Source organism: Bufo bufo, chromosome 1 (genome assembly GCF_905171765.1).
Source record: "Bufo bufo chromosome 1, aBufBuf1.1, whole genome shotgun sequence".
NCBI lineage: Eukaryota > Metazoa > Chordata > Amphibia > Anura > Bufonidae > Bufo > Bufo bufo.
In genome coordinates, this window is record NC_053389.1 from 140,951,776 (window position 1) to 140,978,571 (window position 26,796).

The following is a 26,796-nucleotide window of genomic DNA, read 5'->3' on the forward strand; positions in this document are numbered from 1 at the left end:
AAGCCAACGCTCATTTACGCAGACCCATTGAAATGAATGGGTCCAGATTATGTGCGGGCGCAATGCGTTCGCGTCACGCATTACACCCGCGCGGAATACTCGCTCGTGTGAAAGGGACCTTTTTTGTGGCATTTTTTACTTAACGCATTAACCATCAAGTTTAGCTCGGCTGCATCTGTAGGTACAGATATTAGGTGACATGCATTCTAAAATGGTGGCTGTTACACAACTAGTGGGGCTTGTCATGTAGGTTTTTACAGACTATTATACCACATTATACATATTCCTTCCTGCTCTGTGCATATAATGTATAGGTCCTCACTTTTCCTAAATTGTAGGTGGCTTACCTACCCCTCAAAAGGTCTTTGCTGTAGAATCCCAATGTCCTAGAGTTAATTAAGTACTTACACACCTGCCCTGATATCCCTCTGACTTCTGCATTCAATTGAATTGTCAGCCTGAGCCAAATGGAGTAGGAGGATAGAATGTGGCAGCTGGCGGTTACCACCACAGAGGGGCAGCTTCTGGAGAGGTATATTCTGCTGCTGGGGAATTATTTTGTGATGCACTGTGGTATTTGGTTCTGCTCAGGGGAGTATATATCATGCTGCACTGGGGTATATGACTCTGTTTGGGGGGTATTGGCCCCATTTTCTGTCAAATTAGACCTGCCTACAACATGGGGTCACTTTTTTTTTTTTCTGGCCCCACTTTAAGTTCCCAGTCTGCCCCTGTCCCCTACTATCTTCTTTCTGGCCTCTGCTAAAGATTGCACTTTAGCACTGAACCCGCTTACTACATGGCGAGTGCCGGCTGTATAATACTGTGATGACCGGGGCCAGGGATGATGCCGAACCCGGTCATTTAACCCCTCAGATGCCACACTCAATAGCGATTGCAACATCTGTGGCTCCCTCTGCCTTCCAATCAGAGCCCCTGCAGTGAAATTGTGGGGCTCCAATTGGTAACCATGACATCCCTGGGCCTTCTAAAGGTTCTTACGGCTGTGATGGTTAACTACTTGAAAAGCTGTACGTGAGGCTTGGCTCAGCAGGCAGAGTGTCAGAACCTCATAAACCACAATAGCTGTCATGGTAGACAATTGGAGAATGACGATTTCACTACATGGGCTCCGATTGGAAGGCAGAAGAAGCCACCTCCCTCTCTCCACAGATGCTGCAATCGCTATTGAGTGTGGCATCTGAGGGGTTAAATGACCGGGTTTGGCATCATCCCTAGCCCTGGTCATCGCAGCCGGGTGCTGGCTGTATTATTAGACAAGTGATCAGAAGATCACAGGTTCTAGCTCCCTAAAAATTATTAAAATATAAAAAATTCAAAGCATCCTCTTTCCCAATTTCATATATAAATAAATAACAGGTATCGCCACATCCAAAAATTTCTGAACTATTAAAATATAAAAATATTTTTTATGAACGTAATAATAAAAATAATAAAAACATGCAATTCGCTATTTTTTTGTCACCTTGTCCCCTCAAAAGAATTGAATAATAGTGATCAAAAAGTAATACATACTCATAAACTTGTACCAATAAAAACAACAGTTCGGCCCGCAAAAAAAAAAGCCCTCATACAGCTCTGTAGATGGAAATATACAAAAGTTGTCAGAAAATGGTGAAGCCAAACATTTTTTTTATATTTTCAAAAGTTATTATTTTTAAAAAGTTGTAAAACAAAATAAAAACTATACAAATTTGATATCACCATAATCATATTGACCTGCAGAATAAAAACATTAAGTCATTTTTAGCGAACAATGAATGGCGGAACATCGAAACCCAAAAAACGAGCCAGGTCTTTAAAGGGCATCTGACAGATTTGTACCTATGAAACTGGCTGACCTGTTACATGTGCACTTGGCAGCTGAAGGCATCTGTGTTGGTCCTATGTTCATATGTGGCCCCCTTACTCCTAGAGGCTCATTTGCATACATTGAAACATAATTTTTCTCAGCAGTGCGGCCACACATGAACACGGGACCAACACAGATGTCTTCTGCTGCCAATCGCACATGCAACAGGTCAGCCAGTTTCATAGGTACAAATCTGCTGACAAATGCCCTTTAAGGGGTTATGGTTTCCTGGTCAAAGTTGATAAAACTTTTATGTACAGCTGTTTTATTATGTTACAGTGCCTGTATCAGGGTGATTGCCTCTTATGCAGAGCAGAGAGAACTGGCTTAACTAGGTGAGAAGCCTTTGTCAAGATCGGGAAGGGTAGTGGTTGGAACTTGGTTGAGTCTACTATTTTTCCTTGTGGAGAATAACTAGCACACGTGAGGAGTCTTATAAGCCATACAGTGCTCTGTTCGATCTGGTGGCACGAAATTTACAGCTTTCTTTTTCTTTTAGAAAGAGAACTAAATTGCATGCCAGAGGCTCATTACATGCCCGAGGAGGCTCTTTATACCTACTAGGTGCTCTCCGAAAGGAGAAACAGTACCCACCAGAAGTACACATAAAGTTATGTTTATAAGTGATATGACCCTTTGTTTGCACAGTCCAATGACTGTAACAATTGTCATGTTCTTCTTAGAAAGTTCAATGGGTAATGACAACTCCTAAAGTAACACAGGAAATACTCCACTTACTGGAGTGTTTCACAGTATGGGGGATTCACATCATTCAAGGAAATGACAAGAAAATTGTCCAAGTGTTCATCCTTCGGGAAGGTTCAGACGCTGAAATATTTTGACATCTGTCAAGCTGCAAATAGAGAACATATGGAGAAAGGATAATGCAGAGACGGGCGCTATGAAAGGTCAGAGAAGAGGCAGTAGAAGAAGTTACTGTACAGTATTACGAACGACTGGGCCACCCAATTAGGTGCAGAGTCTATACATGCAGGAAAATACACCAATTTCAAAAAGCCAATTTTTCAAAGTAACGAGTAACGTGTGAAGAGAAGAAAAATTCTTCTGGGATGTAATTTAGAAATACTCGACACTGTTTAAAAAAAATAAAAAATCATGTAACACAATCTGGATTAGGGTCTTGTCTTGACCTGGATCTTGATGATAGACTATAGGGATTCTCACTCATGAATTATTGATTTTGTCTAGAAGAGAAGAGATTTAGCTTCAACTAAGACTTAACTTGTCTTAATTATGTCCTCATGTGCAGAAATATTGGTATCACCCATCTTTTCTTTGAATAGAAATCTTTCAACACAACTTGGGCAAATCTGCCATTTTTCTTTTGCAAGACAGGAGCCAAAGGCTACTTAAAAAAGCCGGTGCCAATCTGTAAAAACACAGACATGGATCTCACATCCACATGTTATGCATTGATCTTTTGCTTCTCCCCTTCATTAATAAACATCTCTATTAAGGCACTTAGTATATGTTTTGATGAAAATGCATAGGCCCACTTGTTTTGATCAAAATGCCCACTCACCACATAAAGGCAGCCTCTGTAGTGTCCCACTAGGTAGGCGTGGGCACTACACAAGGGTCAATTGGTTTGCGTAATATTATATTTAACTGTGCACTTTAATGTATTTTCTATGTGTTTTTACATGTAATGTTTCCCCTGTATTATGCATTGCAGGCCTATTGGGGTGTAGTTAGGCATCCTAGACACTAGAGGGAGATAGGGAGCCCCTAGTATAAATGTCCAGGCCCAGACAGGGAGGAGTTAGTTCATAGTCAGGAGTCTGTGGAGACAGAAGTGAGAAGGCACCAGCCAGAGATATGCTGAGGGCCTCCTCCTGACATGCAGCTTGATAGCCCTGGCTGCTAGTTGCTACCAGGAGGCTAGTGAAGGACTCTAGCCTGCCTGTAGATAAAGTGAGCCTCAGTTAGCTCAGAAGTCACCCCAGTAGTAGGAATGTACCTCCTGGGAGAAACCTGCAGCTTCCCTACCAAGCAAGGATATTACAAGTCAGATAAGTACCCTGATGGGCAGAGGATCTATAAAGTAAAGCAAGTGCCAATACTGGAGGAAGATTATTTATACCAAGGATTTAAGCCAGCAATTAGGCATCCGGGCCTTGCGATCCAGCCAGCTAGAATAGCTGAAGGGGATAGAGCAGCATCGCACTGCAAAGTATTAGTTGTATACTCTCCAAGTATCTTGCATGATTTATACCTGCCATTATATGGAAAGACAACCTGCTTGTGAAGTATTGTTCAAGGGACTGCATTATCGTTATCAACTGTAATTGCCAGTACAAAGTTGGACTGTTTTTACCAAGTAAAGAAACGTTTGATTTATCAACTGCGTACTCAATTACTACTCCTGCAAACCGGTGTGACACCGTTACGGGCACTGGCGTCACGAATCTTAAAAGGGACCTTGCTTCAGGCACTCAAAACACCTGCAACATCCAGGGCACCTCACACAACATCAGGCCAGGTCTCTACATACAGAGTGTGCCCCAGAGGAACTTGTGTCTACCTCTCCTTCACTGCTGCATGCGTGCCCAGGGTTCTCCTTCAAATAGTGAGTAACCCTCGTTTGCCCATAACCGTGACCTCACTTCGCAATACCCTGCAGGTCTGGCGTGCTGCACCTCTTATGAGTAGGTCCCTACTCTAATTTGGCTCAGTGCCACATGACGACCACTGCTGTCACAACATAGCACTTGTAGCTGGCTAGACCCAGCAGCCCAACAAAACCCCTGCTGTCAGGCTGCATTTTGTGTGGTGCTGTATGGTGGCTGTTTTTGTGATGCTGTGTGTAACACCCCAGAGTAGTGTTACCACTCCTTCACCCTGCTACTGTTTTTATTGGGCTAACACAATGTCATCTTATGTATTTTTGTCCAGATCCTCCACAATGTGCATTCCTAATATCTTTATGCAACTGTGATGTTCATGTAATATGCTTGGTTAACCTGCGTGATCCATGGTCCTGGACAATTCACGGCTGGGGGATCTGCAGCAGGAGAGACGCAGAGGGACCGTCCTATGGTTCTCCATCAAGCGTGGCAGTGGCTTCCTGGCAGATGACGAAGATAGCGAGGAGCTGTTCGTGGGCCACAGGTCTGTAAAGCACCCCTATCTGCCCCAGGCCTGCCATAGTCTGTACGCAGGGGATCACGTGGAATATACCCCCATGGGCTCCATGAAGGGATCATTTGCCACCGGGGATCCAGCAGCCGCAGGTCACGTGTGCTGCCTCCAGGAGACCGCTGAGGGAGTCCTCCGCATCCAAGAAAAGCCCCAGCCGGAGCTTCTGATCCTGGGTTTACCACCAGATGACCACCGCCTTTTCCTATAACCCTACCGTAGTCAATTACCAGCTCCTGTGGAAAATGGCTTCAGCAGCAGCAAAAGGGTTTTCATCGCCACCAGCTGAGCCTCAACTATAACAGCCCTTACCGCCGGAGATTTTAAGTTCCCCTGCCCCGGCAGGAGGTTCCTCTAAAGAGAGAAGTGGCTGCGGCCATTGCCAGTGTGACCAGCTGGTCAAAACCAGATGCCTCTATTAGAAGGCAGTGGAGCTCCACCACTGCAGCAAGTCTAAGCAGGAGCGCCCTTTGATGTCATTTAGCAGCTCCAGCAGTGAGAAAGATTTCAGATACCTCCTCTAAGGAGCTTTCCCTCTGAAAAAAAAAGGGAAAAAGAAAAATCATGGACTAATCGGAGCCACGCCTTGGACTGAACTGTGAGGGTGAGAGCTTGTTGGCCCATTTATTGTTCTGTTGCCCTTGGTTGGCCCTCATCTTGATGGACATGCTTTGTTAGGACTCTGCCCATCTTCAGTAAAAAAAAAATTTCTCCCTCCTCTCAGGTTAAGTGGGTACCCCGTTTTGCAAAAAGGGTTCTCATTAAAATATGCTGCTATTTTATATCATACCCCATTTAGAATAAAAATATTGACTCTGCTACCTCATGTGGATTACGAAGGAGTCAGGACTCTTGCACTATTTGTTCCAGTTTGGTGCACTCAGGGAATAGACTGAAACGTATACCTGAGCTCTTTGCGGTCTTTAATGTGAAAATTATTAGCTTTTTGGATTTGCACTATATTTTTTGCACTAATGTTTTACATTTTCAGCAACATTAAAGGGATTGTGTCAGCCAGATTTTAGGTACAGAGCTTTTCATATCATCATATCAGTCTCCTTGATCTAGATAAAAATATACTAGTCTTACCCCCATCTGTCTTTTCATTTTTGCTAAAAATTGCTTTCATTTATATGCTAATCACCTTCATAAGGATCCCAAGGGGTTGTCCCTCCGGCCGTTGGAGCCCAGCTGCGCCCCTTATCTTAGAGCCCAGCGCCGCCCTGCTGTTAATTATTCACTCCTCTCCTCAGCTTTTTTTTCCCCAGTGCGCCGTAATCTTGCGGTTGCGCAGTGTCCTGGCAGCAGCCTCATCCAGGGGAATCACGCATGCGCCAGATTCCTGCGCAGAAAGCTGGAGCATGCGCGATTCCCCTGGATGAGGCTGCTGCCAGGACACTGTGCGGGCCTGGACGTGTGTATCAAGGGCGCATGCGCGAGACAGGTGGGGGTAAGACTAGTATACTTTTATCTAGGTCAAAGAGACTGATATGATGATATGAAAGGCTCTGTAACTAAAATCTGGCTTACAGAATCCCTTTAAAGCACTTTAGCCCATTGTCTGGTCTCCATTACGCGTACAACCATGTGATCCTATGCACTACAAATGGACTTTTGATTTAATATTGTTAGCTAAATAGATAGCGTCCTTACTTCATTGCTCATATGGACTGCCTCTGAGGACACTGAGTACTAATGATCTTATGTCAGCTTGTGTTAGCTTAGAAAGCCTAGGCAATGTATTGTGTTATTGCTACACAAGGGGGACCAAGTGGTAAGTCACAAGACACCCCCATGCTTTCTTTGGTACTAGGGCCCAGTACACATAAGAAATTCAGGAATGAGCGTTTTTGCAGACCTTTTGGTTCCCTGGTTATTACCGAGAGGGGAAACTGTGAATAGACACCCTACTCATACTGGCAGGAACCTAGTGGTAGCCGTTGCTATGTCTATGTATGTCATAATAGTATAAAGTCTAAAGCAGCACTCTAATTTTCGTTAGGTACCCTTAGAGCACACCCTAAGCACACCCTGCTACTGTCTTTATTGGGCTAACACAATGTCATCTTATGTATTTTTGTCCGGGTCCTCCCTAATGTGCATTCCTAATATCTTTATGCAACTGCTGCTGGGTGTGCTGCTATTTTTCACTCAGTTCACATTTTCACTTCACCGAACCCCAGGGAGCAACGGCATAAGGGAGCACACTGTGACACATCGTCTCATCAAGGCCACTACCACTCCCATCCTCTGCACCAGCTCCTTGGGGGCTTGCTGAAGATGTATGATCCGTTTTTTCTACAGATTGGTGTGTTCCAGTCACTAGATGGCGATGTTGCGTCACAATTAGGGATGAGCGAACCCGAACTGTGTAGTTCGGGTTCGTACCGAATTTTGGGGTGTCCGTGACACGGACCCGAACATTTTCGTAAAAGTCCGGGTTCGGGTTCGGTGTTCGGCGCTTTCTTGGCGCTTTTTGAAAGGCTGCAAAGCAGGCAATCAACAAGCGTCATACTACTTGGCCCAAGAGGCCATCACAGCCATGCCTACTATTGGCATGGCTGTGATTGGCCAGTGCACCATGTGACCCAGCCTCTATTTAAGCTGGAGTCACGTAGCGCCGCACGTCACTCTGCTATGATCAGTATAGGGAGAGGTTGCAGCTGCGACGTTAGGGCGAGATTAGGCAGATTAACTCCTCCAAAAGACTTCATTCTGTGATCGATCTGCAGCTGTGGATCATTGAAGTGCTATTATTGACTTGCTCACTTTTTTGAGGCTGCCCAGAGCGTTTTTAGATCACTTTTTTTCTGGGGTGATCGGCAGCTATTTTGTGACTTGTGGTGCGCCAGCACGAGCTATCACCAAGTGTATTTAACCATCGATAGTGTGGTTATTTTGTGCTATATCCTACATCAGCTGCAGGCTGACCCTGTTACCGAAGTGCATTTAACCATCAACAGTCTGGTTATTTTTTGGCCATATACTACAGTCGTGTCCAAAAGTTTTGAGAATTACATAAATATTGGAAATTGGAAAAGTTGCTGCTTAAGTTTTTATAAGAGCAATTTGCATATACTCCAGAATGTTATGAAGAGTGATCAGATGAATTGCATAGTCCTTCTTTGCCATGAAAATTAACTTAATCCCAAAAAAAACTTTCCACTGCATTTCATTGCTGTCATTAAAGGACCTGCTGAGATCATTTCAGTAATCGTCTTGTTAACTCAGGTGAGAATGTTGACGAGCACAAGGCTGGAGATCATTATGTCAGGCTGATTGGGTTAAAATGGCAGACTTGACATGTTAAAAGGAGGGTGATGCTTGAAATCATTGTTCTTTCATTGTTAACCATGGTGACCTGCAAAGAAACGCGTGCAGCCATCATTGCGTTGCATAAAAATGGCTTCACAGGCAAGGATATTGTGGCTACTAAGATTGCACCTCAATCAACAATTTATAGGATCATCAAGAACTTCAAGGAAAGGGGTTCAATTCTTGTTAAGAAGGCTTCAGGGCGTCCAAGAAAGTCCAGCAAGCGCCAGGATCGTCTCCTAAAGAGGATTCAGCTGCGGGATCGGAGTGCCACCAGTGCAGAGCTTGCTCAGGAATGGCAGCAGGCAGGTGTGAGCGCATCTGCACGCACAGTGAGGCGAAGACTTTTGGAAGATGGCCTGGTGTCAAGAAGGGCAGCAAAGAAGCCACTTCTCTCCAAAAAAAACATCAGGGACAGATTGATCTTCTGCAGAAAGTATGGTGAATGGACTGCTGAGGACTGGGGCAAAGTCATATTCTCCGATGAAGCCTCTTTCCGATTGTTTGGGGCATCTGGAAAAAGGCTTGTCTGGAGAAGAAAAGGTGAGCGCTACCATCAGTCCTGTGTCATGCCAACAGTAAAGCATCCTGAGACCATTCATGTGTGGGGTTGCTTCTCATCCAAGGGAGTGGGCTCACTCACAATTTTGCCCAAAAACACAGCCATGAATAAAGAATGCTACCAAAACACCCTCCAACAGCAACTTCTTCCAACAATCCAACAACAGTTTGGTGAAGAACAATGCATTTTCCAGCACGATGGAGCACCGTGCCATAAGGCAAAAGTGATAACTAAGTGGCTCGGGGACCAAAACGTTGACATTTTGGGTCCTTGGGTCCATGGCCTGGAAACTCCCCAGATCTTAATCCCATTGAGAACTTGTGGTCAATCCTCAAGAGGCGGGTGGACAAACAAAAACCCACTAATTCTGACAAACTCCAAGAAGTGATTATGAAAGAATGGGTTGCTATCAGTCAGGAATTGGCCCAGAAGTTGATTGAGGGCATGCCCAGTCGAATTGCAGAGGTCCTGAAAAAGAAGGGCCAACACTGCAAATACTGACTCTTTGCATAAATGTCATGTAATTGTCGATAAAAGCCTTTGAAAAGTATGAAGTGCGTGTAATTATATTTCACTACATCACAGAAACAACTGAAACAAAGATCTAAAAGCAGTTTAGCAGCAAACTTTGTGAAAACTAATATTTGTGTCATTCTCAAAACTTTTGGCCATGACTGTACATCAGCTGCAGGCTGAGCCTGTGTCACCCAAGTGCATTTAACCATCAACAGTCTGATTATTTTTTGGCCATATACTACATCTGGTGCAGGCTGAGCCTGTGTCACCCAAGTGCATTTAACCATCAACAGTCTGATTATTTTTTGGCCATATACTACATCTGGTGCAGGCTGAGCCTGTGTCACCCAAGTGCATTTAACCATCAACAGTGTGGTTATTTTTTGGCCATATATTACATCAGGGGCAAGTTGAGCCTGTCACCCAGCGCCTAAAAAATAGACCTGACATTTCTATTCAACCAAATCTGTACTGTTTTAGCTGGTCAAGTTATTTGTATTGACCGTAAAAGCACACTTTTTTTTCTGGGTTGAAAAAGCATTCCCAAATTTGCCATTCTCAAAATAACTAGTTTCTGGTATTTGAGGCCTACTTGAAATCTATCCCAAAAAGAAAATCTTACATTGAAGGTATTGATAGTGTCATTCAGAAAAACCTAAGACACACGCTAGCGTGCTGATAGAAGTGTGATTCTGTGATTAAACCTATACCTGTCACACAGCGCAAAAAAAAAACAGGTCTCACATCTCTATTCAACCAAATCTGCAGTGTTTTAGCTGGTCAAGTTATTTGTAGTGACCGTAAAAGCAGACTTTTTGTTCTGGGTTGAAAAAGCATTCCCAAATTTGCCATTCTCAAAATAACTAGTTTCTGGTATTTGAGGCCTACTTGAAATCTATCCCAAAAAGAAAATCTTACATTGAAGGTATTGATAGTGTCATTCAGAAAAACCTAAGACACACGCTAGCGTGCTGATAGAAGTGTGATTCTGTGATTAAACCTATACCTGTCACACAGCGCAAAAAAAACCAGGTCTCACATCTCTATTCAACCAAATCTGCAGTGTTTTATCTGGTCAAGTTATTTGTAGCGACCGTAAAAGCAGACTTTTTGTTCTGGGTTGAAAAAGCATTCCCAAATTTGCCATTCTCAAAATAACTAGTTTCTGGTATTTGAGGCCTACTTGAAATCTATCCCAAAAAGAACATCTTACATTGAAGGTATTGATAGTGTCATTCAGAAAAACCTAAGACACACGCTAGCGTGCTGATAGAAGTGTGATTCTGTGATTAAACCTATACCTGTCACACAGCGCAAAAAAAAACAGGTCTCACATCTCTATTCAACCAAATCTGCAGTGTTTTAGCTGGTCAAGTTATTTGTAGTGACCGTAAAAGCAGACTTTTTGTTCTGGGTTGAAAAAGCATTCACAAATTTGCCATTCTCAAAATTGTGGTGAACTGGAACAATGAGGAAAACATCTAATAAGGGACGCGGACGTGGACATGGTCGTGGTGGTGTTAGTTGACCCTCTGGTGCTGGGAGAGGACGTGGCCGTTCTGCCACAGCCACACGTCCTAGTGAACCAACTACCTCAGGTCCCAGTAGCCAGCAGAATTTACAGCGATATTTGGTGGGGCCCAATGCCGTTCTAAGGATAGTAAGGCCTGAGCAGGTACAGGCATTAGTCAATTGGGTGGCCGACAGTGGATCCAGCACGTTCACATTATCTCCCACCCAGTCTTCTGCAGAAAGCGCACAGATGGCGCATGAAAACCAAGCCCATCGGTCTGTCACATCACCCCCATGCATATCAGGGAAACTGTCTGAGCCTCAAGTTATGCAGCAGTCTCTTATGCTGTTTGAAGACTCTGCTGCCAGGGTTTCCCAAGAGCATCCACCTAGCCCTTCCCCAGGGGTGGAAGAGATAGAATGCACTAACGCACAACCACTTATTTTTCCTGATGATGAGGACATGGGAATACCACCTCAGCACGTCTCTGATGATGACGAAACACAGGTGCCAACTGCTGCGTCTTTCTGCAGTGTGCAGACTGAACAGGAGGTCAGGGATAAAGACTGGGTGGAAGACGATGCAGGGGACGATGAGGTCCTAGACCCCACATGGAATGAAGGTCGTGCCACTGACTTTCACAGTTCGGAGGAAGAGGCAGTGGTGAGACCGAGCCAACAGCGTAGCAAAAGAGGGAGCAGTGGGCAAAATCAGAACACCCGCCGCCAAGAGATTCCGCCTGCTACTGACCGCCGACATCTGGGACCGAGCACCCCAAAGCCAGCTTCAAGGTGTTCCCTGGCATGGCACTTCTTCAAACAATGTGCTGACGACAAGACCCGAGTGGTTTGCACGCTGTGCCATCAGAGCCTGAAGCGAGGCATTAACGTTCTGAACCTTAGCACAACCCGCATGACCAGGCACCTGCATGCAAAGCATGAACTGCAGTGGAGTAAACACCTTAAAAACAAGGAAGTCACTCAGGCTCCCCCTGCTACCTCTTCTGCTGCTGCCGCCTCGGCCTCTTCTGCTGCTGCCGCCGCCTCGGCCTCTTCTGCTGCTGCTGCCGCCGCCTCGGCCTCTTCCTCCGCCTCTGGAGGAACGTTGGCACCTGCCGCCCAGCAAACATAGAATGTACCACCAACACCACCACCACCTGCGTCACCAAGCATCTCAACCATGTCACACGGCAGCGTTCAGCTCTCCATCTCACAAACATTTGAGAGAAAGCGTAAATTCCCACCTAGCCACCCTCGATCCCTGGCCCTGAATGCCAGCATTTCTAAACTACTGGCCTATGAAATGCTGTCATTTAGGCTGGTGGACACACACAGCTTCAAACAGCTCATGTCACTTGCTGTCCCACAGTATTTTGTTCCCAGCCGCCACTACTTCTCCAAGAGAGGCGTGCCTTCCCTGCACAAACAAGTGTCCGATAAAATCAAGTGTGCACTGCGCAACGCCATCTGTGGCAAGGTCCACCTAACCACAGATACGTGGACCAGTAAGCACGGCCAGGGACGCTATATCTCCCTAACTGCACACTGGGTAAATGTAGTGGCGGCTGAGCTGTTTGGTGCACGTCCTTCCGCCGCCAAGGATCGCAGGGCAACATTCTTTGCCTCCTGTCTCCTCCTCCTCCTACTCAGCTTCCTCCTCCTCTTCTTCCACCTGCTCATCCAGTCAGCCACACACCTTCACCACCAACTTCAGCACAGCACGGGGTAAACGTCAGCAGGCCATTCTGAAACTCATATGTTTGGAGGACAGGCCCCACACGCACAGGAGTTGTGGCGGGGTATAGAACAACAGACCGACGGGTGGTTGCTGCCGGTGAGCCTCAAGCTCGGCCTGGTGGTGTGCGATAATGGGCGAAATCTCGTTGCAGCTCTGGGACTAGCCGGTTTGACGCACATCCCTTGCCTGGCGCATGTGCTGAATTTGGTGGTGCAGAAGTTCATTCGCAACTACCCCGACATGTCAGAGCTGCTGCATAAAGTGCGGGCCGTCTGTTCGCGCTTCCGGCGTTCACACCCTGCCGCTGCTCGCCTGTCTGCGCTACAGCGTAACTTCGGCCTTCCCGCTCACCGCCTCATATGCGACGTGCCCACCAGGTGGAACTCCACCTTGCATATGCTGGACAGACTGTGCGAGCAGCAGCAGGCCATAGTGGAGTTTCAGCTGCAGCACGCACGGGTCAGTCGCACTGTGGATCAGACCCACTTCACCACCAATGACTGGGCCTCCATGCAAGACCTGTGTGCCCTGTTGCGCTGTTTCGAGTACTCCACCAACATGGCCAGTGGAGTACTCGTTATCAGCGTTTCAATACCACTTCTATGTCTCCTTGAGAAAACACTTAGGGCGATGATGGAAGAGGAGGTGGCCCAGGAGGAAGAGGAGGAAGAGGGGTCATCTTTAGCACTTTCAGGCCAGTCTCTTCGAAGTGACTCAGAGGGAGGTTTTTTGCAACACCAGAGGCCAGGTACAAATGTGGCCAGACAGGGCCCACTACTGGAGGACGAGGAAGACGAGGATGAGGAGGAGGTGGAGGAGGATGAGGATGAAGCATGTTCACAGCGGGGTGGCACCCAAAGCAGCTCGGGCCCATCACTGGTGCGTGGCTGGGGGGAAACACAGGACGATGACGATACGCCTCCCACAGAGGACAGCTTGTCCTTACCTCTGGGCAGCCTGGCACACATGAGCGACTACATGCTGCAGTGCCTGCGCAACGACAGCAGAGTTGGCCACATTTTAACGTGTGCGGACTACTGGGTTGCCACCCTGCTGGATCCCCGGTACAAAGACAATGTGCCCACCTTACTTCCTACACTGGAGCGTGATAGGAAGATGCGCGAGTACAAGCGCACGTTGGTAGACGCGCTACTGAGAGCATTCCCAAATGTCACAGGGGAACCAGTGGAAGCCAAAGGCGAAGGCAGAGGAGGAGCAAGAGGTCGCCAACGCAGCTGTGTCACGCCCAGCTCCTCTGAGGGCAGGGTTAGCATGGCAGAGATGTGGAAAAGTTTTGTCAACACGCCACAGCTAAGTGCACCACCACCTGATACGGAACGTGTTAGCAGGAGGCAACATTTCACTAACATGGTGGAACAGTACCTGTGCACACCCCTCCACGTACTGACTGATGGTTCGGCCCCATTCAACTTCTGGGTCTCCAAATTGTCCACGTGGCCAGAGCTAGCCTTTTATGCCTTGGAGGTGCTGGCCTGCCCGGCGGCCAGCGTTTTGTCTGAACGTGTATTCAGCACGGCAGGGGGCGTCATTACAGACAAACGCAGCCGCCTGTCTACAGCCAATGTGGACAAGCTGACGTTCATAAAAATGAACCAGGCATGGATCCCACAGGACCTGTCCATCCCTTGTGCAGATTAGATATATACTACCTCCCCTTAACAATATATTATTCTACTCCAGGGCACTTCCTCATTCAATACTATTTTTAATTTCATTTTACCATTATATTGCGGGGCAACCCAAAGTTGAATGAACCTCTCCTCTGTCTGGGTGCCGGGCCTAAATGTGTGACAGTGGCCTGTTCCAGTGGTGGGTGACGTGAAGCCTGATTCTCTGCTATGACATGAAGACTTATTCTGTGCTGACATGAAGCCAGATTCTCTGTTATGCGACCTCTCTCCTCTGCCTGGGCCTAAATATGTGACAGTGGCCTGTTCCAGTGGTGGGTGACGTGAAGCCTGATTCTCTGCTATGACATGAAGACAGATTCTGTGCTGACATAAGGCCAGATTCTCTGTTACAGGACCTCTCTCCTCTGTCTGGGTGCCGGGGCCTAAATGTGTGACAGTGGCCTGTTCCAGTGGTGGGTGACGTGAAGCCTGATTCTCTGCTATGACATGAAGACTGATTCTGCGCTGACATCAGGCCAGATTCTCTGTTACGGGACCTCTCTCCTCTGCCTGGGTGCCTGGGCCTAAATGTGTGACAGTGGCCTGTTCCAGTGGTGGGTGACGTGAAGCCTGATTCTCTGCTATGACATGAAGACAGATTCTGCGCTGACATAAGGCCAGATTCTCTGTTACGGGACCTCTCTCCTCTGTCTGGGTGCCTGGGCCTAAATGTGTGACAGTGGCCTGTTCCAGTGGTGGGTGACGTGAAGCCTGATTCTCTGCTATGACATGAAGACAGATTCTGCGCTGACATCAGGCCAGATTCTCTGTTATGGGACCTCTCTCCTCTGCCTGGGTGCCTGGGCCTAAATGTGTGACAGTGGCCTGTTCCAGTGGTGGGTGACGTGAAGCCTGATTCTCTGCTATGACATGAAGACAGATTCTGTGCTGACATCAGGCCAGATTCTTTGTTACGGGACCTCTCTCCTCTGCCTCGGTGCCTGGGCCTAAATGTGTGACAGTGGCCTGTTCCAGTGGTGGGTGACGTGAAGCCTGATTCTCTGCTATGACATGAAGACTTATTCTGTGCTGACATGAAGCCAGATTCTCTGTTACGCGACCTCTCTCCTCTGCCTGGGCCTAAATATGTGACAGTGGCCTGTTCCAGTGGTGGGTGACGTGAAGCCTGATTCTCTGCTATGACATGAAGACAGATTCTGTGCTGACATAAGGCCAGATTCTCTGTTACAGGACCTCTCTCCTCTGTCTGGGTGCCGGGGCCTAAATGTGTGACAGTGGCCTGTTCCAGTGGTGGGTGACGTGAAGCCTGATTCTCTGCTATGACATGAAGACTGATTCTGCGCTGACATCAGGCCAGATTCTCTGTTACGGGACCTCTCTCCTCTGCCTGGGTGCCTGGGCCTAAATGTGTGACAGTGGCCTGTTCCAGTGGTGGGTGAAAGTGAAGCCTGATTCTCTGCTATGACATGAAGACAGATTCTGCGCTGACATAAGGCCAGATTCTCTGTTACGGGACCTCTCTCCTCTGTCTGGGTGCCTGGGCCTAAATGTGTGACAGTGGCCTGTTCCAGTGGTGGGTGACGTGAAGCCTGATTCTCTGCTATGACATGAAGACAGATTCTGTGCTGACATCAGGCCAGATTCTTTGTTACGGGACCTCTCTCCTCTGCCTCGGTGCCTGGGCCTAAATGTGTGACAGTGGCCTGTTCCAGTGGTGGGTGACGTGAAGCCTGATTCTCTGCTATGACATGAAGACTTATTCTGTGCTGACATGAAGCCAGATTCTCTGTTACGCGACCTCTCTCCTCTGCCTGGGCCTAAATATGTGACAGTGGCCTGTTCTAGTGGTGGGTGACGTGAAGCCTGATTCTCTGCTATGACATGAAGACAGATTCTGTGCTGACATAAGGCCAGATTCTCTGTTACAGGACCTCTCTCCTCTGTCTGGGTGCCGGGGCCTAAATGTGTGACAGTGGCCTGTTCCAGTGGTGGGTGACGTGAAGCCTGATTCTCTGCTATGACATGAAGACTGATTCTGCGCTGACATCAGGCCAGATTCTCTGTTACGGGACCTCTCTCCTCTGCCTGGGTGCCTGTGCTGTTCTTATCAAATTGAATTTCTACACTGTATTATTTCTTGTTTTACCTATGTTGTTTAAGTCTATTGTTCTCTGCTGCCATCTGCTGGCCGGAATTTGTATGCTGCACGCCTCGTTCGTTGTCTATAAAGTTTTATCTCTGGGCGTGGTTTTAGCAGCCTTGGGCCTGGTCACTTCCTGTAGCCTTTTTCAGTGCTGCATTCCTTTGTGACTGGAGACACACACCTTGGCTTGTGAAGGCATCAGTTTTTGACCAGCAGTAGCTTCAGCAGTTAGGCTCAGAAAGACATCCACATGACAGCATCTACTGTATTCCATCACTGTATGTCACTGCTCTGGATCAAATAAACCCACGTTTTGATTGCATCCTCATGTCTACGTCTGGGTCCATCTAACCTGAGCATCTGCCGGTCCGGTCTGCTCCACTGCTTGGATACGAAGGTAGGACAGTCACAAAGGCATTATCAGTTACACCTTCATTCGCCTTCATGTGGGGACAGAACAGTCAAAAACTGCCTTAAAGCCTTATACCACAGTCAATATCCATCTGAATGTCCAATGCCCGGCTACAGGTTCCCTCAGAGCCCAGAGCCACACTCAGGAACCTCCCCTGCAAGAGGCCCACTCGCAGCAAATCTGCCCAGCAACAGTGCACGTCCCATAAGCCCAAGGGGAAGCACGGCGTGTCCGCAGTAGATATACTCTCGCCTGGAAGTCCTCCACTACTCGTCAAGCCATTTTCTGCATCCTATATTAACCCTTGCTCGCATGATATAAGAGCTGTTTACACACGCGGGGCCTCCCTCAAACCAAAACCCAGCAATTCACTCAAAACACCTTGGGAAACTCATCGGGGTGCCTCATCTGAGCCGCACTGCAATTTTCAGCCCCCAATTCAAAAGTTCGATTTCTTAAAGAGACAGCGCACCTTAAATCAAAATGTCTGAAAAGGACCTTGTACAGTTCCCCAGTGATGAAACAAAGCAAATGCAACCTGATACTGATCATTATGAAGAGCTGGCAGTAGAAACCACACTTCCAGCAGACCAAGTCACGCGACCAAGGCGCTCTCTCAAACCAACTATAAAGGTCACGGAAAACTATCACACCAGGAAAGATGAGCTATGTGACAACCTGGAAGAGCTATGGGAACGAGTTTCCTCCCTCATATCAGGACTTAATTCCTCCTCAGGCGATGCCACCAGTTTACAAGTTGCTGTCGGGCGGCTGAACGCAGCCCATGAAAGATACAAGAGACTGTCCACAAGGTATATAACCTTTCTAAAAGACTCTAATATAGAAGAAGCCCCGTCAGAATTGTGCAAGGCAGAATCAATAGACAGACAAAGAGACGCCATGGTGCTGGACGCTAAAGATAAAGTGGAACTCTGCATCTCTCATTTACAAGAAACCAGATCACACAGATCACATTCGTCCAAACATTCCTCACGGTCCTACAGATCATCATGCTCTAGAAGCTCCAACCTGAGCGACAGATTACTAGAGGCCCGCATAAATACAGAGCTATCCAAAGTGAGGCGTTCCTTCACCGAAAAAGAAGTCCTTGCGAGAACAGAAGCACAGACGGCGGCGGCCAAGAGGGCAGAAGCGGAGGCAGAAGCCAAGAGGGCAGAAGCAGAAGCAGAGGCTCGAATAAAGATCCTCGAATCAGAGAGGGAAGAGGAAATCGCATTAGCAAGAGTAAGACTACTTGAGCAAGCATTGAGCCAAGGCCTTGATTCAGTCTGCTTACCACCAGAGGAGATAGATGATCCAGTTGATCGCACCAGCGACTACATACTGAAACAGTTATCTGCACCACCCCCAGTGTGCAGTACTGTCCAAGCCAACAACACTGAAACCTCCAAGTCAGCTCTACCTGCAGTGCCAGTGACACCCACAGCACCCGAGCAATCCAATAACAGTCACCCAGACGTGCTCTCTCAAGGGCAGTTATTACAGCAAGATCGCCACCAGGTGTTTCCTGGCCTACCTCCACAGCTCAAGCAGCAGTCATCAGAATCTACAGAGGCTAGACCACAGCTCAACCCTGCAGCAACATCATTCTACCCGGAAGCATCTCACCCTTTCACGCCACGCAGCCTATACGCCCCAGGGGCATCACAAGTTGTCATGGCAACAAGCAGTGAGAAATCAGATATGTCTGAGTTTGCCAGGTTTATGGTGAGCAGAGAGCTAATTAACACCAGTCTCTCAAAATTTGATGACCGTGCGGAGAGCTACAGAGCCTGGAAGGCAACCTTCAAAGCCGCCATCGCCAACCTCAACCTAACCGCAGAGCAGGAGCTCGACCTCTTGATCAAATGGCTGGGCCCAGGCTCCACAAATCGCATCAAGAGCCTTAGAACTGTCTATGTGGGACAAGCAGAAGCAGGTCTCGCTGCAGCCTGGCAGAGACTCGAACGCACCTTTGGCAGCGCAGAAGCAATAGAGAAGGCACTATTCAGGAGACTGCAGAACGTCCCCAAGATCAGTCTCAAAGATGTCCATAAGCTTCAGGATTTAAGTGATTTGCTCATGGAACTGGAGCTCGCCAAAAGAGACCCTCGTCTGTCCGGGCTGTGCTACCTGGATACAGCCCATGGGGTGAACCCAATTGTCGTGAAGTTACCATACAGCCTGCAAGAGAAGTGGGCGGCATCAGTCTCAAGGTACAAAAGAGTGCATGACGTCACTTTTCCCCCATTTATTCATTTCTGTAGATTCATCGATGAACAGTCCCAGATGAGGAATGACCCCAGCCTCTACTTCCTGGAGTTCAATACTACAGCCTCAGTGACACCATCATCAAGGTATGAAAGTATTGTACATAAACACAGAGACTTTAAGAGCAGCGTGAGTGTTAGAAAGACTAACCTACCATCATCTGCAGTACCCACTGGTAGACAGTACACTACCTCATCAGGAGACAAGGCCTTCAATCGTGAATGTCCCATTCATAAAAAAACACACACTTACTGAACAAATGCAGAGGATTTAGATCCAAAACAATACAGGAGCGCAGGAAAGTCCTCACCGAGCTTGGGGTATTCTTCAGGTGCTGCGCTTTATTGGAGCACATGGCTAAGGACTGTAAATCCATCATCAAGTGTGAGGAGTGTCATAGTGAAAGACATGCCTCAGCTATGCACCCAACTCCACTCACAAGGGATTCACCTGCTGCCGTCACCACCAGTCCTGCTCCAAGTCATGGCGGGGAGCCCCAGAACCACGCTAACACAGCCACTGCTGTTTCCTGCTCATGCTCGGACGCATGTGGGGAGGGCCAGAGTGAGAAATGTTGTGCCCGCATATGCCTAATCAAGGTCTACCCGGAGGGGCTACCAGAAAAGGCAGTAAAAATGTATGCCATCATTGACGACCAAAGCAACCGCTCCCTAGCAGGACCTAAATTCTTTGAAGCCTTTGGAATAAAGGGACCGTCAGAACGTTACATCTTAAACACCTGCTCGGGTCGCATAGAGACTAGCGGCAGGAGGGCACAAGGATTCATCGCTTGTTCCGTCAGTGGAAATACAGAAATACCTCTACCGACGCTGATCGAATGCGATCAAATACCCAACCATAGGGATGAGATTCCTACCCCGGAAGCTGCATTTCACCATCCACACCTAAGGCACCTAGCCAACGTTATCCCACCTATGGACAACAACGCCGAGATTCTACTCCTGCTTGGCAGAGACAATCTAAGGGTACACAAGGTGCGTCAACAGTGTAATGGTCCCGACTATGCACCATACGCCCAGAGACTGGACTTGGGATGGGTGGTCATAGGAAATGTATGCTTGGATCAACCAAAAATCTGCTCATTCAAAACGTACGTGCGTGGAGATGGACGCACAACTTGCATTAAGCCTTGCCCTCATCACTATGAGGTGAAAGAGAAGCCTCCAGACCTCATACAACCACCTGACGACATTCCTCCCTTTGCCGACAACTTGGGAAGATTAGTCTTTCATACCAGCAAGGACGATGATAAAGTAGCTTTGTTAGTAGAGGACAGAGAATTTATCAAGACAATGGACAATGAGTTCCTTAAAGACGAAACCGATCACTGGGTTTCTCCATTACCCTTCCGAGCTACCAGGGTAAGACTCCCGAACAATAGGGAACAAGCTCTGTCTAGATTTAACTCTCTTCAGCGTACCATGAACAGTAAGCCTGAGATGAGAGAACACATCGTTGCCTTTATCGACAAAATATTCCGCAACAACCATGCAGAACCAGCTCCATCCTTAGTGAAGAACGACGAGTGCTGGTACTTGCCTTCATTTGGAGTGTATCACCCACGGAAACCTAATCAAATTAGGGTTGTTTTCGACTCAAGTGCCAAACATCAAGGTGTATCTCTTAATGATGTCCTTCTCACAGGTCCTAATCTGACGAATAACCTAGTTGGAGTGCTGATGAGGTTCAGAAAAGAGCTCGTTGCCATCACCGCTGACATTGAACAGATGTTCCACTGTTTCGTAGTCAGAGAGGACCACCGGAATTTCCTCAGGTTTCTGTGGTACAAGAATAACGACACCAACGCAGAGATGGCAGAATATCGTATGAGGGTACACGTATTTGGAAACAGCCCTTCACCTGCCGTGGCAACTTACGGCCTTCGGCGAACTGCATTAGAGGGAGAATCCAAGTACGGTAAAGACGCCAGAGACTTTGTAGAAAAGGACTTCTATGTAGACGATGGACTCAAATCACTACCGACTGAAGAAGCGGCTATCGATCTGCTCAAAAGGACTCAAAGTATGTTGTACCAAGCTAAACTTAGACTACACAAAATTGCTTCAAACAGCCTGGCCGTTATGAGGGCCTTCGAATCAGGCGATCATGCACCAGGATTCAAGGACAATAACTTGGGACTGGACAGTCCACCTGTGCAGAGGAGCTTGGGCCTCAGATGGGATCTCTCAGCCGACTCCTTCGGTTTTCAGATAAGTTGTGCAGACAAGCCATTCACAAAACGAGGCGTCCTATCAGTGGTAAACAGCCTATTTGATCCGCTGGGATTTGTAGCGCCCATTACCATACAAGGTAAATCTCTACTAAGACAGTTTTCTGAAACAGTCAAGGATTGGGATACTCCACTTCCCTCCGAGAAAGAGCAAAAATGGGAAGCCTGGAAGCGATCTTTGTGTGCCTTGGATGAGATCCACATCCCGAGATGCTATATTAAAACCTCACTTTCCTCTAGCATAAAGAAAGAACTCCACGTGTTCTCGGACGCCTCCACGGAGGCCATCGCAGCGGTTGCCTATCTGAAGGTGACAGAACCCAACAACCAAAACCACGTTGGATTCGTCCTTGGTAAGGCTAAGTTAGCCCCCAAGCCCGATCATACTATTCCCAGACTGGAACTCTGTGGGACTGTGTTGGCAGTGGAGATTGCGGATTTTGTACAACAAGAACTGGGTGTCGACATAGCTGAAGTCCAGTATTACACCGACAGTAAGGTCGTTTTAGGTTACATCCACAATCGGACCAAGCGATTTTATGTGTACGTTAGTAACCGCATAGAGAGAATCAGGAGGTCCTCCAAACCTGAACAATGGCACTACGTACCATCCGAACTTAATCCAGCAGATCACGCCACTAGGCCTATGTCTATAGGTTCCTTTACTAACTCTACTTGGCTTACAGGTCCAGAGTTTCTACTTGGAGAGGCGGACGAATGTGTACAGGAAGTTTTCAGCATCCAGGATCCGGATAATGATCCAGAAATCTGCGCTGAAGTTAGTGCATTAGTCACTGGAACAAAGCAAACCGCCAGCTTCAGTTGTCAGCGCTTTGAACGTTTCTCCAGTTGGATGAGACCCATCGAGAACGTCCCTGATGGGTGAACAGGACTGTATCAAGCTTCGCAGATCTTCTCCATTCCAAGTTGGAAAACAGGACTAATCTATGTTTTGCATTCTAACATGTTCTTTTTACAGGTTGTTTATATTTTATGGACATTCGTCATAGTGAAATCCCCTAAGTGAATTTCAGACGGGGAGTGTCCTGTTCTTATCAAATTGAATTTCTGCACTGTATTATTTCTTGTTTTACCTATGTTGTTTAAGTCTATTGTTCTCTGCTGCCATCTGCTGGCCGGAATTTGTATGCTGCACGCCTCGTTCGTTGTCTATAAAGTTTTATCTCTGGGCGTGGTTTTAGCAGCCTTGGGCCTGGTCACTTCCTGTAGCCTTTTTCAGTGCTGCATTCCTTTGTGACTGGAGACACACACCTTGGCTTGTGAAGGCATCAGTTTTTGACCAGCAGTAGCCTCAGCAGTTAGGCTCAGAAAGACATCCACATGACAGCATCTACTGTATTCCATCACCGTATGTCACTGCTCTGGATCAAATAAACCCACGTTTTGATTGCATCCTCATGTCTACGTCTGGGTACATCTAACCTGAGCATCTGCCGGTCGGTCTGCTCCACTGCTTGGATACGAAGGTAGGACAGTCACAAAGGCATTATCAGTTACACCTTCATTTGCCTTCATGTGGGGACAGAACAGTGCCTGGGCCTAAATATGTGACAGTGGCCTGTTCCAGTGGTGGGTGACGTGAAGCCTGATTCTCTGCTATGACATGAAGACAGATTCTGTGCTGACATAAGGCCAGATTCTCTGTTACAGGACCTTTCTCCTCTGTCTGGGTGCCGGGGCCTAAATGTGTGACAGTGGCCTGTTCCAGTGGTGGGTGACGTGAAGCCTGATTCTCTGCTATGACATGAAGACTGATTCTGCGCTGACATCATGCCAGATTCTCTGTTATGGGACCTCTCTCCTCTGCCTGGGTGCCTGGGCCTAAATGTGTGACAGTGGCCTGTTCCAGTGGTGGGTGACGTGAAGCCTGATTCTCTGCTATGACATGAAGACAGATTCTGCTCTGACATAAGGCCAGATTCTCTGTTACGGGACCTCTCTCCTCTGCCTGTGTGCCTGGGCCTAAATGTGTGACAGTGGCCTGTTCCAGTGGTGGGTGACGTGAAGCCTGATTCTCTGCTATGACATGAATACAGATTCTGCGCTGACATAAGGCCAGATTCTCTGTTACGGGACCTCTCTCCTCTGCCTGGGCCTAAATATGTGACAGTGGCCTGTTCCAGTGGTGGGTGACGTGAAGCCTGATTCTCTGCTATGACATGAAGACAGATTCTGTGCTGACATAAGGCCAGATTCTCTGTTACAGGACCTCTCTCCTCTGTCTGGGTGCCAGGGCCTAAATGTGTGACAGTGGCCTGTTCCAGTGGTGGGTGACGTGAAGCCTGATTCTCTGCTATGACATGAAGACAGATTCTGTGCTGACATGAAGCCAGATTCTCTGTTACGCGACCTCTCTCCTCTGCCTGGGCCTAAATATGTGACAGTGGCCTGTTCCAGTGGTGGGTGACGTGAAGCCTGATTCTCTGCTATGACATGAAGACAGATTCTGCGCTGACATAAGGCCAGATTCTCTGTTACGGGACCTCTCTCCTCTGCCTTGGTGCCGGGGCCTAAATGTGTGACAGTGGCCTGTTCCAGTGGTGGGTGACGTGAAGCCTGATTCTCTGCTATGACATGAATACAGATTCTGCGCTGACATAAGGCCAGATTCTCTGTTACGGGACCTCTCTCCTCTGCCTGGGTGCCTGGGCCTAAATGTGTGACAGTGGCCTGTTCCAGTGGTGGGTGACGTGAAGCCTGATTCTCTGCTATGACATGAAGACAGATTCTGCGCTGACATAAGGCCAGATTCTCTGTCACGGGACCTCTCTCCTCTGCCTGGGTGCCTGGGCCTAAATGTGTGACAGTGACCTGTTCCAGTGGTGGGTGACGTGAAGCCTGATTCTCTGCTATGACATGAAGACAGATTCTGCGCTGACATAAGGCCAGATTCTCTGTTACGGGACCTCTCTCCTCTGCCTGGGTGCCTGGGCCTAAATGTGTGACAGTGGCCTGTTCCAGTGGTGGGTGACGTGAAGCCTGATTCTCTGCTATGACATGAAGACAGATTCTGCGCTGACATAAGGCCAGATTCTCTGTTACGGGACCTCTCTCCTCTGCCTGGGTGCCGGGGCCTAAATGTGTGACAGTGGCCTGTTCCACTGGTGGGTGACGTGAAGCCTGATTCTCTGCTATGACATGAAGACAGATTCTGCGCTGACATAAGGCCAGATTCTCTGTTACGGGACCGCTCTCCTCTGTCTGGGTGCCGGGGCCTAAATGTGTGACAGTGGCCTGTTCCAGTGGTGGGTGACGTGAAGCCTGATTCTCTGCTATGACATGAAGACAGATTCTGTGCTGACATGAAGCCAGATTCTCTGTTACGCGACCTCTCTCCTCTGCCTGGGCCTAAATATGTGACAGTGGCCTGTTCCAGTGGTGGGTGACGTGAAGCCTGATTCTCTGCTATGACATGAAGACAGATTCTGCGCTGACATAAGGCCAGATTCTCTGTTACGGGACCTCTCTCCTCTGCCTTGGTGCCGGGGCCTAAATGTGTGACAGTGGCCTGTTCCAGTGGTGGGTGACGTGAAGCCTGATTCTCTGCTATGACATGAATACAGATTCTGCGCTGACATAAGGCCAGATTCTCTGTTACGGGACCTCTCTCCTCTGCCTGGGTGCCTGGGCCTAAATGTGTGACAGTGGCCTGTTCCAGTGGTGGGTGACGTGAAGCCTGATTCTCTGCTATGACATGAAGACAGATTCTGCGCTGACATAAGGCCAGATTCTCTGTCACGGGACCTCTCTCCTCTGCCTGGGTGCCTGGGCCTAAATGTGTGACAGTGACCTGTTCCAGTGGTGGGTGACGTGAAGCCTGATTCTCTGCTATGACATGAAGACAGATTCTGCGCTGACATAAGGCCAGATTCTCTGTTACGGGACCTCTCTCCTCTGCCTGGGTGCCTGGGCCTAAATGTGTGACAGTGGCCTGTTCCAGTGGTGGGTGACGTGAAGCCTGATTCTCTGCTATGACATGAAGACAGATTCTGCGCTGACATAAGGCCAGATTCTCTGTTACGGGACCTCTCTCCTCTGCCTGGGTGCCGGGGCCTAAATGTGTGACAGTGGCCTGTTCCACTGGTGGGTGACGTGAAGCCTGATTCTCTGCTATGACATGAAGACAGATTCTGCGCTGACATAAGGCCAGATTCTCTGTTACGGGACCGCTCTCCTCTGTCTGGGTGCCGGGGCCTAAATGTGTGACAGTGGCCTGTTCCAGTGGTGGGTGACGTGAAGCCTGATTCTCTGCTATGACATGAAGACAGATTCTGCGCTGACATAAGGCCAGATTCTCTGTTACGGGACCTCTCTCCTCTGCCTGGGTGCCGGGGCCTAAATGTGTGACAGTGGCCTGTTCCAGTGGTGGGTGACGTGAAGCCTGATTCTCTGCTATGACATGAATACAGATTCTGCGCTGACATAAGGCCAGATTCTCTGTTACGGGACCTCTCTCCTCTGCCTGGGTGCCTGGGCCTAAATGTGTGACAGTGGCCTGTTCCAGTGGTGGGTGACGTGAAGCCTGATTCTCTGCTATGACATGAAGACAGATTCTGCGCTGACATAAGGCCAGATTCTCTGTTACGGGACCTCTCCTCTGCCTGGGTGCCTGGGCCTAAATGTGTGACAGTGGCCTGTTCCAGTGGTGGGTGACGTGAAGCCTGATTCTTTGCTATGACATGAAGACTGATTCTGCGCTGATATGAAGCCAGATTCTCTGCTATGGCATGAAGAGACTGATTCTCTGCTGACATGAAGCCAGATTCTTTGCTATGGCATGAAGAGACTGATTCTCTGCTGACGTGAAGCCAGATTCTCTGCTATGGGACCTCTGTCCAATTGATATTGGTTCATTTTTATTTTTTTAATTTTTATTTTAATTCATTTCCCTATCCACATTTGTTTGTAGGGGATTTACCTACATGTTGCTGCCTTTTGCAGCCCTCTAGCTCTTTCCTGGGCTGTTTTACAGCCTTTTTAGTGCCCAAAAGTTCGGGTCCCCATTGACTTCAATGGGGTTCAGGTTCGGGACGAAGTTCGGATCCGAACCCGAACATTTCCGGGAAGTTCGGCCGAACTTCTCGAACCCGAACATCCAGGTGTTCGCTCAACTCTAGTCACAATTTAACATTTGTCACTGCTATTTTTTTGAAGCCAGAATGCTCACCCCTTTGTAGTGAGGGGCAATGATGCGCAAGGCAATCAGTCTTATGGGAGTGTGGTGCATGCTGTGTGTGCACTGACCCCCCTATGGTTGTGGCTACTGTAGCAACTGGTTCCAAAATGTATCATGCCGCAGGAGAGGGAGTCTCCCTCCTGTGGCAAAAGAGCCTGTTATAAATTGTGAGAGGGATTCTCTGTTCCACAAACC